Below are 16,649 nucleotides of genomic sequence, written 5' to 3' on the forward strand. Positions count from 1 at the left end.
AAAGAAGCTCCAGGTTGTTCTTTAGATTGTTGGCTTTAACTAAACACACATGTATAGCCAAACATGAATTTACATGAGGCCAGGGGTAATGGAAGAGGACAACAATTCTAATTTATCATATTTATACTTAGCATATTGTTAAATATAGATCTGTTAGTTAAACCCATTGATATGAACAGAGGAAGTGGATAAACTCAACCAGGTTGCAGCAAGGGAGTGCACCCTAAATATTTCACCAATGCTGCTTTAGGCCACCCAATTAATTTGAAATCCAAAAAATTTGTCTAATATTCAACATTCGTCTATTATGTAATTGCAAATATATGTCGCTATGAGTATTCAACATATGAGGTTAGGTTATCTTTTGAAAATTAAACTAGTAAAGTCATTACATTTATGAAAAAATGTTTAATGAAAGTGATTTCTAGAGTTAATCAGTAAATGTAAAACTATCTTAAAGTCATTCTGGTAAACATAGTCTTCCTAGAAAGGAGTCAGTGAATGGTCATTATTGAGAAACATACCTAGACATTTCCCAATATATTTATTTTCTGTAAAACCCTTGCACAATGGATATGTCTTGTGTCAATTTTAATAACAGCACTACTTAGTGTGAGGAAAATAAAGGCTCTCAAGGCTGTTGATTAGGTTTTGATATAAAATCTACTTGATTTATTCATATATGATGGCAATGGCTACAAGAAGACATCCTCTTCTAGTCATATTCTTTGAGTCTCTCTCCTGATTTATCCCTCCTCAAATATCTTTGTGCTCTCATCACTAAAAGAAAGACAAAGAAAGGAGAGGGGAAAAAATTCACAGCATAGGTGTTACGCTTTCTTCCTTACTCCATTGATGCTGATGAGATAGGACAACCAATTATTCCTGGACACACTAAGATTGGTTGGAAAAAAAAAAGAAGAAGAGGGGATTGCATGCTGACTACCCAGGATATCAATCAGTAGAATTAACTCTTGAGTGTCCAAGGCCATTTTTATTGTAACAGCCACCAGTAAAATCCTCTTCTCCACTAAAACCCTTTGACACAAAATTAGCTGTTGTATTTGATGGCTAAAATTTTAAAAAGATAAAAACATAACACTAAGAAGAAATGGAGCAATTGGACAATTTAAAAGATTATTAAAAGAATAAAAGTTTGAAAATCTGTGTAGATTATGAAGTCATTGGAATACATACAAATTGAAAGCCAGGAAATAGTATTGCTTTCCAATTAGTGTTTTTCAAAGTATAGTTCAAGGTCAATCTGCTCCAGAATCGATCCGAGTGCTCTGTAAAAATACAGATTGCCAGTGTCATCACAAAATACTCTGCTTCAGAAGATACGAAATATCTTTTAAGAAATTAAATTTTTCAAGTTCCTTGGATAATTATTAACCACATGAAAGCATAGGAACCACAATCGCAGGCACGGTGGCTCACGCCTGTAACCCCAGCACTTTGGGAGGCCGAGCTGGGCGGATCACGAGGTCAGGAGATCGAGACCTTCCTGGCTAACATGGTGAAACCCCGTCTCCACTAGAAATACAAAAAAATTTAGCCGGGCCTGTTGGCGGGCGCCTGTACTCCCAGCTACTCAGGAGGCTGAGACAGGAGAATGGCGGGAACCCGGGAGGCGGAGCTTGCAGTGAGCTGAGATAGCGCCACTGCACTCCAGCCTGGGCGACAGAGCGAGACTCCGTATCAAAAAAAAAAAAAAAAAAAAAGAACCACTATCATAGAGAGAAAAGTGTATCTGGAAATCAAAATTAGAGGAAGACCCTCTGGCAAAGTGGGACTTGGCTGAATGCTGTACTTTATTTATTAATGGATTATCATCCATTAATATTGTGTTTATTCTGAGGTTGAATGAACATAGAATTCTATGGTGGCTGGGAAAATATAGTCTCTTTTGAACTTGCACAAAAATCTGAAGCCAAGTTGGTATGTGACCATACCACAGGTCATAGCTGGGTGTCTGCAGTCCAAGAGATGCTCCAGTAAAACTCTACACAAAATATTTGATAAAATTTTATTAAAGTGCAACTGAGATTAGTGTGTTTTCTGCACACAAAGACACAGAAGTGAGGTTATTCAAGCTTTTGGCTAAATCCTAAAGGTCAAAAGCCACTTCCCTGTTTAAATGAATGCAATTTTCTTCAGCAATTCTCTATCGTCTTTCAGATGATGCCTTTGTTTCACATTAGCATTTCACTCAGAAATCACCCTTCCCGCTTAAGAATTTGGAAACAGCGCCCTGTGAACATGCACCAGATGTAGCTTTTATTCACCTCCTATGATTAATTTTTCCATTTTTTAATATGTTACTTCACACAAAAGTTTGGGTGTCTAGGATATAGTATTTTCTTTTCAAGGTGTAGAGAAATAAGAAAACCTCAAGCTCTCTTTTCAGCCCTAGAAAAAAAGCACAGCCCAGAATAATACATTTATTATTTTACAAAGGAAAAGTATTTGATAGTGTCTGAGGAATACAGAGTGCTGGACTGAAAATTGAGGCTTCAAAGGAAATGGAATGAGAAATAGGTTTGTTTTTGGTCACCCAGAAGCAAAACCTATCACATACATCTATACAAACATATCTAAAACCTAGCAGCTCTTTCATACTGATTCCTGACACCAAAACAAAATAAAGATGGAACTTCAGGGGAATAAGACAAAGAGAAAGAGTGGAAATGAAGCTGCCAAGAAAAACAGAACTGATTTTGCAAAGGTCAGTGCAACATAGGATTAGTTTGGACTAAGCCCATACTCCAGTGTAATTTGCAATATATTTCAACACTTCAGAACAAGTATTTCTAGCTACTTTTAATACCAGCTCTGAGCCATGACTATCTAAATAGACAGGGGGCATTAAAGTTCACAGGGCTTGATATTGCCTGTAAAAATGGAGCCCAGCAGAATTTGATTTTATTAGGCCCATAGCCAATGGCGATTAAAGTGTTATGCCATATCTGTCAGCATGCATGGATGCATGGGGATTATTTGTAACAGAATTTAAGTCTGGGAGCCAAGTTCCTCAGTCATAAGTCTAGAATACTAATTCTTTCTTTTTCATCCCCTCTCTCAGACCTATGGCCCTCACAATATCATCCCAGGAAGTGGGACAAGAATTCAGACTTTTTCATCTAAAACAATAGGGCTTTATTAACAATTAAAGGGTCAAACTTGCAGAGGCAGGGCCAGGGGATTGCGTGGACATCTGTTGTTTCATTGTCCTTTCAGAATCTAATTTTCTTTTTCTAATACTACCCCAGTTTCCCTTTGGGGAACCACTATATTGGATCTAATTTTGGTGGGAGGTATTTTCAATGTTCCATTTAAAAATCTCAAGATGTCATGCTCTCACTGAAACGGTATATGTGCATCCAGGGTGGGGGCATATGTCCATGTTCAGCACTTTTAATAAGGTTCTTTTTTAGGACATTGAATCTTGAATTAAAAAAAGAGAGAGAGAATTTGGAGTTTGAAGGTCTCACTCGTTTCAGTGGTTGCAGAAGCTTGGAGCAGAAAGTCCTTCTACCTGAGTTTTGAGGCTGTTACTGCTGCTTATATCCTAAAGTTGCTTTATTACTAACCTATTGTATTGGCCTGTTCCTTCAACTTTGTTTTGCCTCTTCCTCTATTTCTCAGCATAAAGCTGATAGTTGTCTCCCTGAATTACGATTCTCATGCTTGCCTCTGTTCTGATATGATATCCCAAACTCCTACCAAATCCACTATTGAAACAGACTTTGGAGGAGCATTCATAATTTACACAATACCTAGCTTAGCCCATTTACTCCTCTCGCCATCAATCTTGACTCTATTTTGTCTGGACAAGTTGAACATCTGCCTATCTCTAACCCCTTGGCCTTCATTGATTTGAGTCTGGCTCAGTTAGGATTCCATTTGGCAGCAAGTAAACACAAAACCCTACTACAGTCCCTTAAATAAGTAAGGAATTTATTTACTGCATGTGACACAAAATCCTAGAGTGGAAAGTCTAAAGCCGGTATGGTGCTGCAATGATGTCAACAAGAGCTATGTTCCTTCTATTTTCTTTACATCCTTGGCATGTATCTTTCTTTCCAGTGCTCCCTCGTTGTCTGACATCCCCTCAGGAACCCTGCTCATTTTCAGTGCAGGAAGTGAGGAAAAAAATGTGGCTCCCAGCTACATTAAAGAGAGAAGGCATTTTAACCTGGGAACATTACTGTCTTGATAAAATGAAAGTTTAAGTAAGTTCAAAAATAACAATGAGTGTGTCCCCTACAGATTCTGATTGGTAGTTCTAAAACACCAATCAAGTTCACCAGTGAAACCCTATACATTCTACTTATGAATTGACAGTCTTTTTTTTTTTTTTTTTTTTTTTGAGACGGAGTCTCGCTCTGTGGCCCAGGCTGGAGTGCAGTGGCCGGATCTCAGCTCACTGCAAGCTCCGCCTCCCGGGTTTATGCCATTCTCCTGCCTCAGCCTCCCAAGTAACTGGGACTACAGGCGCCCGCCACCTCGCCTGTCTAGTTTTTTGTATTTTTTTAGTAGAGACGGGGTTTCACCGTGTTAGCCAGGATGGTCTCGATCTCCTGACCTCGTGATCCACCCGTGTCGGCCTCCCAAAGTGCTGGGATTACAGGCTTGAGCCACCGCGCCCGGCCTGAATTGACAGTCTTGTAAGGAATCTTCCCCTAGCATATTCCTGATGCCCCATTCTTCAACACCCATGGTCCCCAACCCCACTCACCACACTTCCCACCACAGCAACTTCTGATTTTCATTCTCACAGTGACCATTCAATAGGCACAAGCAATAGGTCAGCCATTGTGGTGACCAGATGCTGAATAGCTTTTGGTTTGTGTCACACACAGAATCTTTGAGTAGCCTACTAATATTTCTAGTAACAATTCAATTGTTATATATTTTATGTGGTTCAGGCAGTTCCCTGCAATGTTAAGTGTCTGGGCTTCAGAATTCAATAGATCTATTTTGAATTCAAGACAGAGCTAGGTGAAGGATAAATGATTGAACCTCCTCAAGGCACCATTTCCGCATCTGTAAAATGGGGCAAATGGTTTTTACCATCAAGGGACTTCGTCAGATATAAATATACTATGGCATGTGAAGTTTCTATACAATGCTGAACACAGATTGGGTTCTAAATACATGTTTGATTATACCCTCTATTGTATATGTACATCAAGTCATCATGTTCTACACTTTGAATATATGCAATCTTTATTTATCAATTAGAAATTTCTAAATAAATTTTTGAAGAGTGAATAACTTCCTCCAAGTCATATGGTGAATCATATATGCAGAGGCTTTCATCTGGTTAAATTCTACCAACGTACAAATATTTAAATCTTCCATCATAGTCTACAGAAAGCATTTCTTGGCTTCCTGTGGAGCCATTTGTGTCTGCACTTGAAAATAAGTCTTTGTATTTCTGTCTCCAGAAGAAGATTTTGAGCCTTGTACAGACTCATTATTTACCTACAGCATTTAACATAATGCCTTGTATTAATACATTGTGGCTATTTCATGAATGCCTGTTTGACTGAACATAAACATTTTATTCACAAATCTTTTGCTAATAACAACACATTAAACCTTAGTTTATTCATTTATAAACGAAGAAAACAAGAAAAAAAGTCTTATTGTTGAGGAGACTAAATAAAACTGCATGTAAAATCTGAAGTACAGTATTTGGAACTCAATTGGTGCTTATTCTCACTTTTAATTTTATAAAATAAATTTATTAAATTAATAAATTTGCTTTAACTGTTTAACCTTCTTACATGCTAAAGCCTATAACTTATAAAATAAACTCACTGACCAATGCGTATGGCTCTAAAATATTTGGCACTAATGACATGGATACCCGCAGAGAAGTCTCAGAGAAGATCACAAATACTTAAAACGGGCCTTCCATTAAGTCTGTAAAGCTCTGCAACATCAAACAGCTTGACCACTGATAGGTCCATCCATTCTTGCAAAAGGTCACAAGAACTAAAATTCAGTGGTTACAGAAAGGTGAACCCCGTTAAATTCTAGCTCCGTTTTAAGGAATTAAACATTTTAAACATAACTCAAAAAAATACCTTAACAAATATGCAAGATATTTCAAATGACCTTTTACTTCATGTCTCCTCTAAATTTTAAGATAAGAAATACTGGAACTTACTAACTCCTCAGATCTTCTTCCAAATGTAAGTAATTAATTTAGTTAAGTTTATTTGGTCCATTCCTTTTATATTTCAAAGTTTTGGGGAAATTTTCCCTCTGGCTTGTATAATAATAAAGTCAGTAGGTCAGGTGGTTTGGGCAAATTCTGATTATTTTCCACTTTAAAATATTGATATCCTTTAACACAATAATTTTATATCTAAGAATTACTCTAAAACAAATATCAGAGAACCATACACAGACTTAAATTTGAAAATTTCCTCCATAAATGCATTTGGTTGTATCCTTTCTTCCACTACAATATATACGTTATATTTGGAGAATCATTAAGTAATTTATAGTGAGATCACAAATTAATCATTATGCAAGCATTTAAATTCATATTTGTAATTATTATTTTTAATGACTTGGAGAAGTGTTTATATAAGTAAAAAAAGTTACATAAAAATATTATGCAGTTCAATTATACTGCATATGCCATTTTGATTGTATAGAAAAAATACTACATGCCCGGCGCAGTGGCTCACGCCTGTAATCCCAGCACTTTGGGAGGCCGAGGTGGGCGGATCACGAGGTCAGGAGATCGAGACCATCCTGGCTAACACAGTGAAACCCCATCTCTACTAAAAATACAAAAAAATTAGCTGGGCGTAGCGGCGGGCGCCTGTAGTCCCAGCTACTCGGGAGGCTGAGGCAGGAGAATGGCGTGAACCCGGGAGGTGGAGCTTGCAGTGAGCCGAGATCGCGCCACTGCACTCCAGTCTGGGGGCAGAGCGAGACTCTGTCTCAAAAAAAAAAAAAAAAAATAGTACATGGACACATTCTATAATGTTGACGGTGATCATAATTGGTTAGTTCAAAGGATTATGACTGGCTGGGCATGGCCATTCATGCCTGTAATTCCAGCACTTTAGGAAGCCGAGGTAGGCTATTACCTGAGGTCAGGAATTTGAGACCAGCCTGGCCAACATGGCGAAACCCCATCTCTACCAAACATACAAAAAAAAAAAAATTAGCCGGGTGTGGTATGCCCGTAGTCCCAGCCCACTCTGGAGGCTGAGGCAGGAGAATCACTTGAACCCAGGAGATAGAGGTTGCAGAGCCCATATCGAGCTACTGCACTCCAGCCTGGGTGACATCTCAGAAAAAAATAAAAAGAGATTATGGTTGATATTAATTTGTATATGCATCTTGTATTTTCTACAATGGACATGTGTTACTTTTATAATAAGAAAAACATTTTCAACGATTTCACTAATTAGTGAACCTACTGATATGCTTCATATTTCATATTAAAATATGGTGGTGAACATATTAATTTTTTTCATAAAGGCCTTTTAGAGAATATAGAGTGCTAAAAATAGAGAGGAGCTTCCGTATTATAGACTGATGAACATTCAAGTGATGGAAGAAGCTCAAGCCAACTCTAGATTGAATATGACTTAGATAAAAATCTCATTATTATTTTCCCCAACTAGAATGCCAAAAAGATTTTGATCCCTTAGCCTTGCCATGATTATGTATAAGATAAACCATACATGGTTGTTATTACTATATTAAAGATTATTTACTAGGATGTGTAGATTTTACACATAACAGTACCAGAGATTGCTGTCTGCTTGTGGAAAGCAATTGCTATTTTTATGTCAATACTGAAGCAGTGCCTAACCTGCAGAGGTCTTTAATTGCTGGTGAGTTTTTTACAACCCTTCCTCCAATGCAAGGTCTGGATTTCATTTTCATGCTGGAGTTTTGTTGTGCAATCTCAAGTGGCCTTTTGCCATGGCCATTACTTTCCACTTTTACTCATCTCTCTATTTCTGATTTTATTCCTTCTGGACTTGATTTCTTGCTGCTCCTGACACCTGCTCCAGCCTGATAAACTGACAGCTCCAATTGTAAATCTTGCCCCGATGCTTTCTTTACCCCAGGATGGAAAATAGCGTGTTCCAATGGGTGATAACACTTCAGCAAACATCAGGAATCTTGTCCCTTTCACTTTGGAACTCTGTTGTTTAAAAAGAGACATGCTGCTCCTTCTGTCTGGTAAGCCTTGCCCCGTCGCCCCTACCCCCACTCAGCTGCCGACTTTTAGCCCTCCAACACTTAATTCAGATGACTTCTCCCAAGGCAACTGCCTGGACACCCTCCTGGATAATACTCACACACCTGTCCAAAGGCCAGGTTACGTGGTCTGGTCTATGTTCTCATTGTTCTCTCTGCTGTTTTCCATCAGAAGACCACTCTGGCTATAAGTACTTGTCATTATTTGTCTGCTGTGCAGCGTTTCTCATGCTTAACATCTTTTTTCTTTTTCTCTCCTTCATACACAGCAAATACACAACAAGTATTTTTTGAGTTAATGGTCAATGAACGAAATAAGCCTTGTGGGCAAAGCAAAAGGGAAACTGACCCCAGGAGATTTACACTTAGAACAAGGACTCAAATCTGATAAAGCAAACTCTAATTCTGAATACTAAAAAAAGCAGTTATGCAAATGAAGTGTCTAAAAGTGTGTCTGTGTGTATGTAGATCCCTGTACACTTCCTGTACACAGCGGCATCCTCCTTGGCAGAAGCACCTGCATTGGACTCTGACATTGCCCATGAATATTCTGATTATAAAATCCCGGCTTTTAGGAACCAGATGTCCTTAGCAGATTTTACTCAATTTAAGTTTTTGATTTAGTTCTCCTTTGAAAGTTTCAGTGCTGATTATCATGGATATTTCTAGCCGGGGGTATTCAAGGTCTGTAATTTATCTGGGGATGAAGGACACCGTTTGGTATAGAGAGTAGGTATTTGATTCCAAGTTTTATAAAACATTGTTACCTGTTTCTTTACTCCCCTCTTTTTCCCTAATGATCAGTAGGAATGCACAAATGATTCTGACATGTTTTTCCTTTTTTCTTCTGGCCACACAATTCTTTTTTTCCTCCTGAAAACTGACCAGCTTTCTCTTCAATAATGTGCATGTAGCAGGCCCATATTTTAACATGTTTTCTGCAGTAAACTGCCTCAGGATAGCTATAACTAGGGCTCCTTTCCTAGGTTGTATTGCAGATGAGATTTTCCTTTTTCCATATACGTCACCAAAAATAAATTTTTTTATTATAATGGAATTAACACAGGCTTATTAAATACAGTTGGCAATACAGAGAATACTAGGAGTAATTCAAACATATACACTCATAGCCCCACAATGCAAATTCAATTATTAATATTCTGAAGTTATTTACTCTCGGTGCCTTTGCTCTATGCAGCTTTATATCCTTAAGATTATGTTATACATAACAACTGAAATTTACTTAACATTCCATCATGCTTGGGTTCAGTTTCCAACTTGGCTGCTTGCTAACTGAATGAATTTATTAATTTGCTTAAGTTCTATGACCTACCTTTGACTCTGCTTCCTCATCTGTAAAATAGGAATCATAATGACTACCTCGTAGGTATTTAAATGGCCTATGAGACAACTTAAGTAAAACATTTACAATAGACTTTTTACAGTAAAAATAATGGCAATGATGATGATGATGAAAATAATTGTTAATGCTTCTTAAGTACCAGACACTGCTTTAGATTATTTTTTTTTCTCCTTGGGAGATGGAAGATAGTTTAATGTTATGTGAGGATTGCTGACATCCAGGAAAGTAAAATCTGGTTTTGGTATTGCTGCTTTGAGCTGTCTGACTTAGATCAATTCACTTCACCAATTTTGATATTATTTTCCCCAACATTTTAATAAAAGTGTAGAAAAGATGATAGCTAATAACCTTCCCTGCTCTATGCCCAAATAAATATGTCAACTCTTAATCATGAGAGTTCCTGTAAATTATGCCCCAAAGAGGAAAGACAGAAGAGAGAGAAGAGATAATGATGTTTCAGCAGGCATATAAATTTGTGCTGGGTGGGCCAGGCACTGTGGCTCACCCCCGTAACCCCTGCACTTTGGGAGGCCCAGCCAGGAGGACTGCTTGAGGTCAGAGAGACCAGTCTGGCCAACATGGCGGAACTGCATCTCTGCTAAAAATACAATCAGCGGGGCGTGGTGGCGGGCGCCTGTAATCCCAGCTCTTAGGGTGGCTGAGGCAGGAGAATCGCTTGAACCTGGGAGGCAGAGGTTGCAGTGAGCTAAGATCACACCACGGCACTCCAGCCTGGCCAACAGACTGTCTCAAGAGTGCTAGGTGAAAGAGGCGTTCGTTCTAAAAATTCTTGTTTAATGTTTCTTGCTTTGTTAAGAGTTTAATTCCAGATCATCACTCGGACATAACATTATTTGAAACCAAATATTTATTTTAAATGTGTGTTTACCTCCCCAACTTTCTCACTTTAGAGTAGTATATTGTTGGTCTTCTTTTTTAAAAAACAAATTATAAACAAATACTTTATGTTTTATTTAAAGGAATCTGTTACATTTCAGAAGAACCACTTGCTCTAGAGGGAAGAAAGGCATAGTCAAATAGTGGGAGAAAGGAATTAAATTAGTGTGGGGGAAAAAAACCGGCAGAAATTCTGCACATAAGACAGATTTAGTGGCAAGAGAAAGACACAAAATAAGGGGGGAAAAACCCACAGACTGAAGCTTTAGTATATTTACAGTTATGTTACCATAAAAAGGGAGGTGGCCAGGATCACAAAGGAAGGCACATCAAGCAGCACTTAGGGATCTGATACATGTGGTAATGTAACAGCTCAGGCAAATCAGTCACACCCCAAAGACCACTCCATACAGATGAACAAGTGAATGAGAAGGAAGTAAAGCTCATCACAGCACGACTCATGCACTCCCGTGGTGCCCTTCATGAATCCAGATTTCAGAGGTCTCCTGGAAAGTCTTTCAGCAGCCGGCAGTGAAGCTCACAAGAAAAATGTTTTTTTTCTTTTTTTCTCATTATAAAAGAGTTTATCTGAGTTTTTGTGCATTCCAAGTCTTTTACTTCTTTTGATGACTCTTATCACGTTGTTTGAAGAAATTCCAGAAACTTCCATCTAGGTTACTGGCATAATGTCCGGCAGCAAACTCCTTAGGTCCTGTGACTTGGAAAATGGGCATCTCTTGTGCCTCCTTTCCTCCTTTCCAAAAGCTGTAAAATATTGGTTCTTCCGATCTAGACTATGCTACTAGTTCTTACTAGCACAGCCAAGTTTACTTTGTGAAGTTGGGTTTATTTGTTCCCAACATCAAATTATTCAGTACCCGTCGTCTCTCTTTTCCCCTAATATATCACTAAAATATATCAAGTATACAGAAAGAGGCACAAAGTATATCCTTCAAAATAATTTTGCAAGATAAATACATTCATGTAAGCAACTGAATTTAAAAAGGGACATTGCCAGAGCTGCAGAATCCACCTCCCACCCAAATGTCCATCACTGTCATTAGTCTCCCAAGACTATTGCAACTAAAACACGCAGATTATTTCTTCCTGTTTTTTTAAAAATATATATATAAATGAAACTACACAACACATTTTTGTGTATGTTCCTGTGTGTGTAGCTTATTTTGCTTAACATCAAGACTATGAAATGCATTATTGTTCTTGTGTATAGTTCAATTATTCTCATTAGATTGTTTAAATATACCTTAATTGATTTATCTATCCAACTGTTTATGTATTGCTAGTTTTGAGTTTTAATGAATCTTGCTTATCTGTGCCTTTTTCTTACATACAAAATTTTTACGTGTTTATTTTAGGGATTCTATGTGCACATTTTTGTTGGAAATATTGCTAGAAGTATACTTCTTGCTTGGTTGTGTGGATATACACTTATGTCCAACTTTATTACCAATTGCCAGCTTTCCAATATTAATATCCCCATTTAAATTCTAACTACCAGTTTATGAGTTATTCCAGTTCTATATTTTCTTGTCAATACTTGGTATTGTCCTTTCTTTTTTCATTTGTATCTACTTAAATGTTAGTAAAATAAAATAAATTTTAAAAATGGAGTTCACATAATAAAGCTTTTATTTTTTTCGGGTAAGAACATGATTATGTACATAAAAACATTCAAAAGAACCCATAGTTAATGATTAAAAGTCAGCTCAACAAGGTTGATAGATACAAGGTCAACCAAAAACAAACAATTGGAAAATAAATTTTTAAAATAGAGTTTACTATAGCATTCAAAATATTAGCTACCTCAGAATATATCTAACAAAAGCAAACAAGATGTCTAAGTAGCAACAAATACAACAGTATTGAGAAAAGTCTTTTTTAAAAACTAAATAAATGTGTGGATAATGGTAATAGTTGCATAATAATGTAAGTACACTTAATGCCATTAAACCATATACTTAAAAATAAAGAAAATGGTAAATTTTATGTTACATATGTTTTTATCACAATAAAATAAAATAATAATTTGAGACACACAGTATGTCTTTCCCAAAATTCGGTAATCTCAAAATCCCAATTACCATCAAATCTAAACAGATTTTTTGAATTAGTGGTTCTACAATGCACAAAGAAATGCAAAGGCCAAGAATAAAGCAAATAAGGAGAATTTAAACTACTGAATATTAAGATCTACTAAATAAAAAGTGATTTGTTTTTCTAAGACCAGTCCAGCGAGCACAAAAGAACCAGCGACTAGGCAAAGGGTAGGAGCAAAACTGCAAGTTTATTTTGGTCACCTAAGGTGTGGGGAAGAGGTCTGTCGGCCTCCCGCAAAGAAGGCCGACAGAGTCCCCCGGTGGGGCTCTCGGACGGAGTTCCCACAGTCCCGACATCCCAACAGGAGTGGGGCTGTGAGAAGGCCGCGCGTGGCGTCCCTCCGGAGCGGCTTTTCTAGGAGTGGGAGGGCAATAGGCGGGGCACGGGCATGTCAGGGGGCGTTCCGCAGGTGCGACCAAGTAAATCTTGGTCTCTTTGGATTGACATCACCTGGCGCATGCCTAGTTGGTCTGCACCTTCCCGGGTCGCCGGCTGCATTTTCGCACGCACGGGAAAAGTTGATGAAGAAGAACCCGGAAGTGCACCATCTTGCCTCTGTTCGTCCAAACAAAAAGGTCTGATGATATTTAGAGTATTTATGATAACACAATAATTGGGTCACTATAACCCAATTATTATAGGTACAAAAATAGAGAAGTAGGCCAGGAGTGATGGCTCACACCTGTAATCCCAGCACTTTGGAAGGCCGAGGTGGGAGATCACTTGAGGTCAGGAGTTCAAGACCAGACTGGCCAACATGGCAAAAGCCCATCTCTACTACAAATACAAAATATTAGCTAGGCATGGTGGCACACACCTGTAATCCTAAATACTCGGGAGGCTGAGACAGGAGAATCGCTTGACCCTGAAAGGCAGAGTTTGCAGTGAGCTGAGATCACACCATTGCACTCTCGCCTGGGTGACAGAGTGAGACTCTGTCTCAAAAAATAAAAAATTATAAAAATAGAGAAACAGATGCATAAAAATTTTAGAGAATACAAGCTCAGAGCCTCACATATATGGACATTTGACTCTTTGAAATAATTTGAATTTAGTTGATATTGACATAAATTTTTGCAAACATAAATTGTATAGGTAACTAATAAACAGTAAATTTAGTAAATACCTAGTGTCAGGCCTCTGAGCCCAAGCTAAGCCACCATATCCCCTGTGACCTGCATGTATACATCCAGATGGCCTGAAGTAACTGAAGAATCACAAAAGAAGTGAAATTTAAGTGTCCTGTTCCTGCCTTAACTGATGACATTCCACCACAAAAGAAGTGAAAATGGCCAGTCCCTGCCTTAACTGATGACATCACCTTGTGAAACTCCTTCTCCTGGCTCATCCTGGCTCAAAAGCTCTGCCACTGAGCACCTTGTGACCCCCACCCCTGCCAGCCAGAGAACAACCCCTTTTGACTGTAATTTTCTATTACCTACCCAAATCCTATAAAACAGCCCCACCCCATCTCCCTTCACTGACTCTCTTTTCGGACTCAGCCTGCCTGCACCCAGGTGAAATAAACAGCCTTGTTGCTCACACAAAGCCTGTTTGGTGGTCTCATCACACGGACATGAGTGAAACCTAGCAATGAGAAATATACGGTCACTCGTGACTCATGGCAATATGATTTGAGAAAAGGTATCCATAAAGGTTTTATTTAAATGATGTTCTATAAAGTAGAAAATCCATTGAATTAGAAATAAATATACTTGATTTGTCCTATTTTGGAAAATGGTCTGCTATTTGGGTGAATGAGAATTTCTCTGGAATTCTGTAAAATGATTACTTATGTGAAGTGGTGGATATTAAATAGATCATTTCTAAAGACTCCACCAGTTTCAGGGAGCTATGACTAACGATTTCCTTGGAAAAGTGAATTTAGATGCTGTCAAAAACATCTGACCTCATAAAGATTGTGTGGATATGCAAAATGCACGTAAGTTACTGCCAGATAATTATATTGGATTGGAAAATAAAGGAGTTAAAGATCTTAAAGTACAATAATCAAGTCCAGCTATGAACTCACTGTCAGGCCTCTGAGCCCAAGCCAAGCCATCGCATCCCCTGGGACTTGCACATATATGCCCAGATGGCCTGAAGTAACTGAAGAATCACAAAAGAAGTGAAAATGCCCTGCCCCTGCCTTAACTGATGACATTCCACCACAAAAGAAGTGAAAATGGCCGGTCCTTGCCTTAAGTGATGACATTACCTTGTGAAATTCCTTTTCCTGGCTCATCCTGGCTCAAAAATCTCCCCCACTGAGCACCTTGTGAACCCCGTCTCCTGCCCGCCAGAGAACAACCCCCCTTTGACTGTAATTTTCCTTTACCTACCCAAATCCTATAAAACAGTATCACCCTTATCTCCCTTCGCTGACTCTCTTTTCGGACTCAGCTCGCCTGCACCCAGGTGATTAAAAGCTTTATTGCTCACACAAAGCCTGTTTGGTGGTCTCTTCACATGGACGCGCATGACACTCACTGTGGACAGAAATCATGTAACATTGTGTTGCCATGAACAAGAAAGATATCTGCCACAAATAGGCATTCAATTACTATTTACAATGAATTAATTGAATCTGAGATAGAAAGCCCCTAAGGGAAAAATTCTAAACATACATGCATGTGACCACCCCCCGGGCTTACACAAACAACTTATCTGGAAAACCCCCTGCCGTTTGAGGTTGCGAAAAAGGCGGGAACCAGCCAGAAACTGCCGAATGTTCAACTTTAAATGTTAACCAATAATAAGCTTGTAACTACTGTTTATCTGTGACTTGTTTGTACCTCGCTATAAAAGAAACCCTAAAACAGCAGCCGGGGCCTCTCTCTTTACCTGCCATTGTATAAAGCGGAGAGGTCCGGGTTCGAACTCGTAATAAAGCGACCCCGGCTATTTGGCTTTGACTCTGGACTCTGGTGGTCACTTACTGGGGTCTGGCGACTTCGGGTACAACAAATCCAGTCTAACCACTCAGCTCTAGCCTTTCTGACATGTAGTTTTCTTTCTCAATAACAGTGATCAAAGAGAAGTTTGAGAGCCAATGCACAGAAATACATCCTTGAACTTAAAAATCATATAGTTAGTGAAAATGCAGTTAATTCATATCATGTATATCAGCACTCAAATTTATCTTTCATGTTTGTATTTAAAAGTAGATCCTCTTGAAGAAAACTTAGTTTTGATATGGAATTGCTCCATTAAGAAAAGGTATACTATATTTGCATTGGAGTTATATTTCCAACATGCAAAAAAATCAACTTGTATCTATATTGTTTTTATTTGATTTTTAGTAGTTCAAAATTCTTTAATTATTGACAGGCACTCCTGTTCTATCAGTATGATTAGAGCTCCTGAGGATGCTATTGAAGATATCTTGTAGGGACTGAATTTTAAAGCTTTGCCTAAACGGGTAGCATGGGATAATATGTTATGTGTGACCCGTCTTCTACCACTGTGGAAAAAGGTAAATGAGTCTTCTTCAACTAACTGTCAGAAAGAACCACAGAGTATTTTTTATTGTTGTTATTTTCTGTTTTTCCATCACATGCTGAAAATAAATTTTACAAATTCAATCTTTGTTCATTTAAATGTATCTCAAATGATTACTTATCCCATAGAACATAAAGATTATGTTAAAAAAAAGTTGGAAAAGACAAAAAACAAATTCAGAAAGTCATATGAATAATATAACTACATCTGTGTTTTATCAATAAAACTTGATGAGGCAGAAATTGTATTTTTTCCCAGAGGCACTGAAACTAGTATACTCATAATGCTATTATTGTATTCCTGGTGTCACGAATGAGGTTAAAAACTATATCCATAGCATTATTCCCAGCATCCAGAATACTAATGCACCAGCAGGGGGTTATCTCTTCTGGGCTGCAAGTATTGAATCTGGGAAAATGAGAAGAATGTGGGATAATTAATCTAATTCAGACACCTGAAAACTCCTAAAAACTAAACATCACCTAAGCAAGCAAACTTTTTCTCTTCCTAGAGAAGTGTAGTC

This window comes from Trachypithecus francoisi, unplaced genomic scaffold (assembly GCF_009764315.1).
Source record: "Trachypithecus francoisi isolate TF-2019V2 unplaced genomic scaffold, Tfra_2.0 Lachesis_group10, whole genome shotgun sequence".
Taxonomy (NCBI): Eukaryota; Metazoa; Chordata; class Mammalia; order Primates; family Cercopithecidae; genus Trachypithecus; species Trachypithecus francoisi.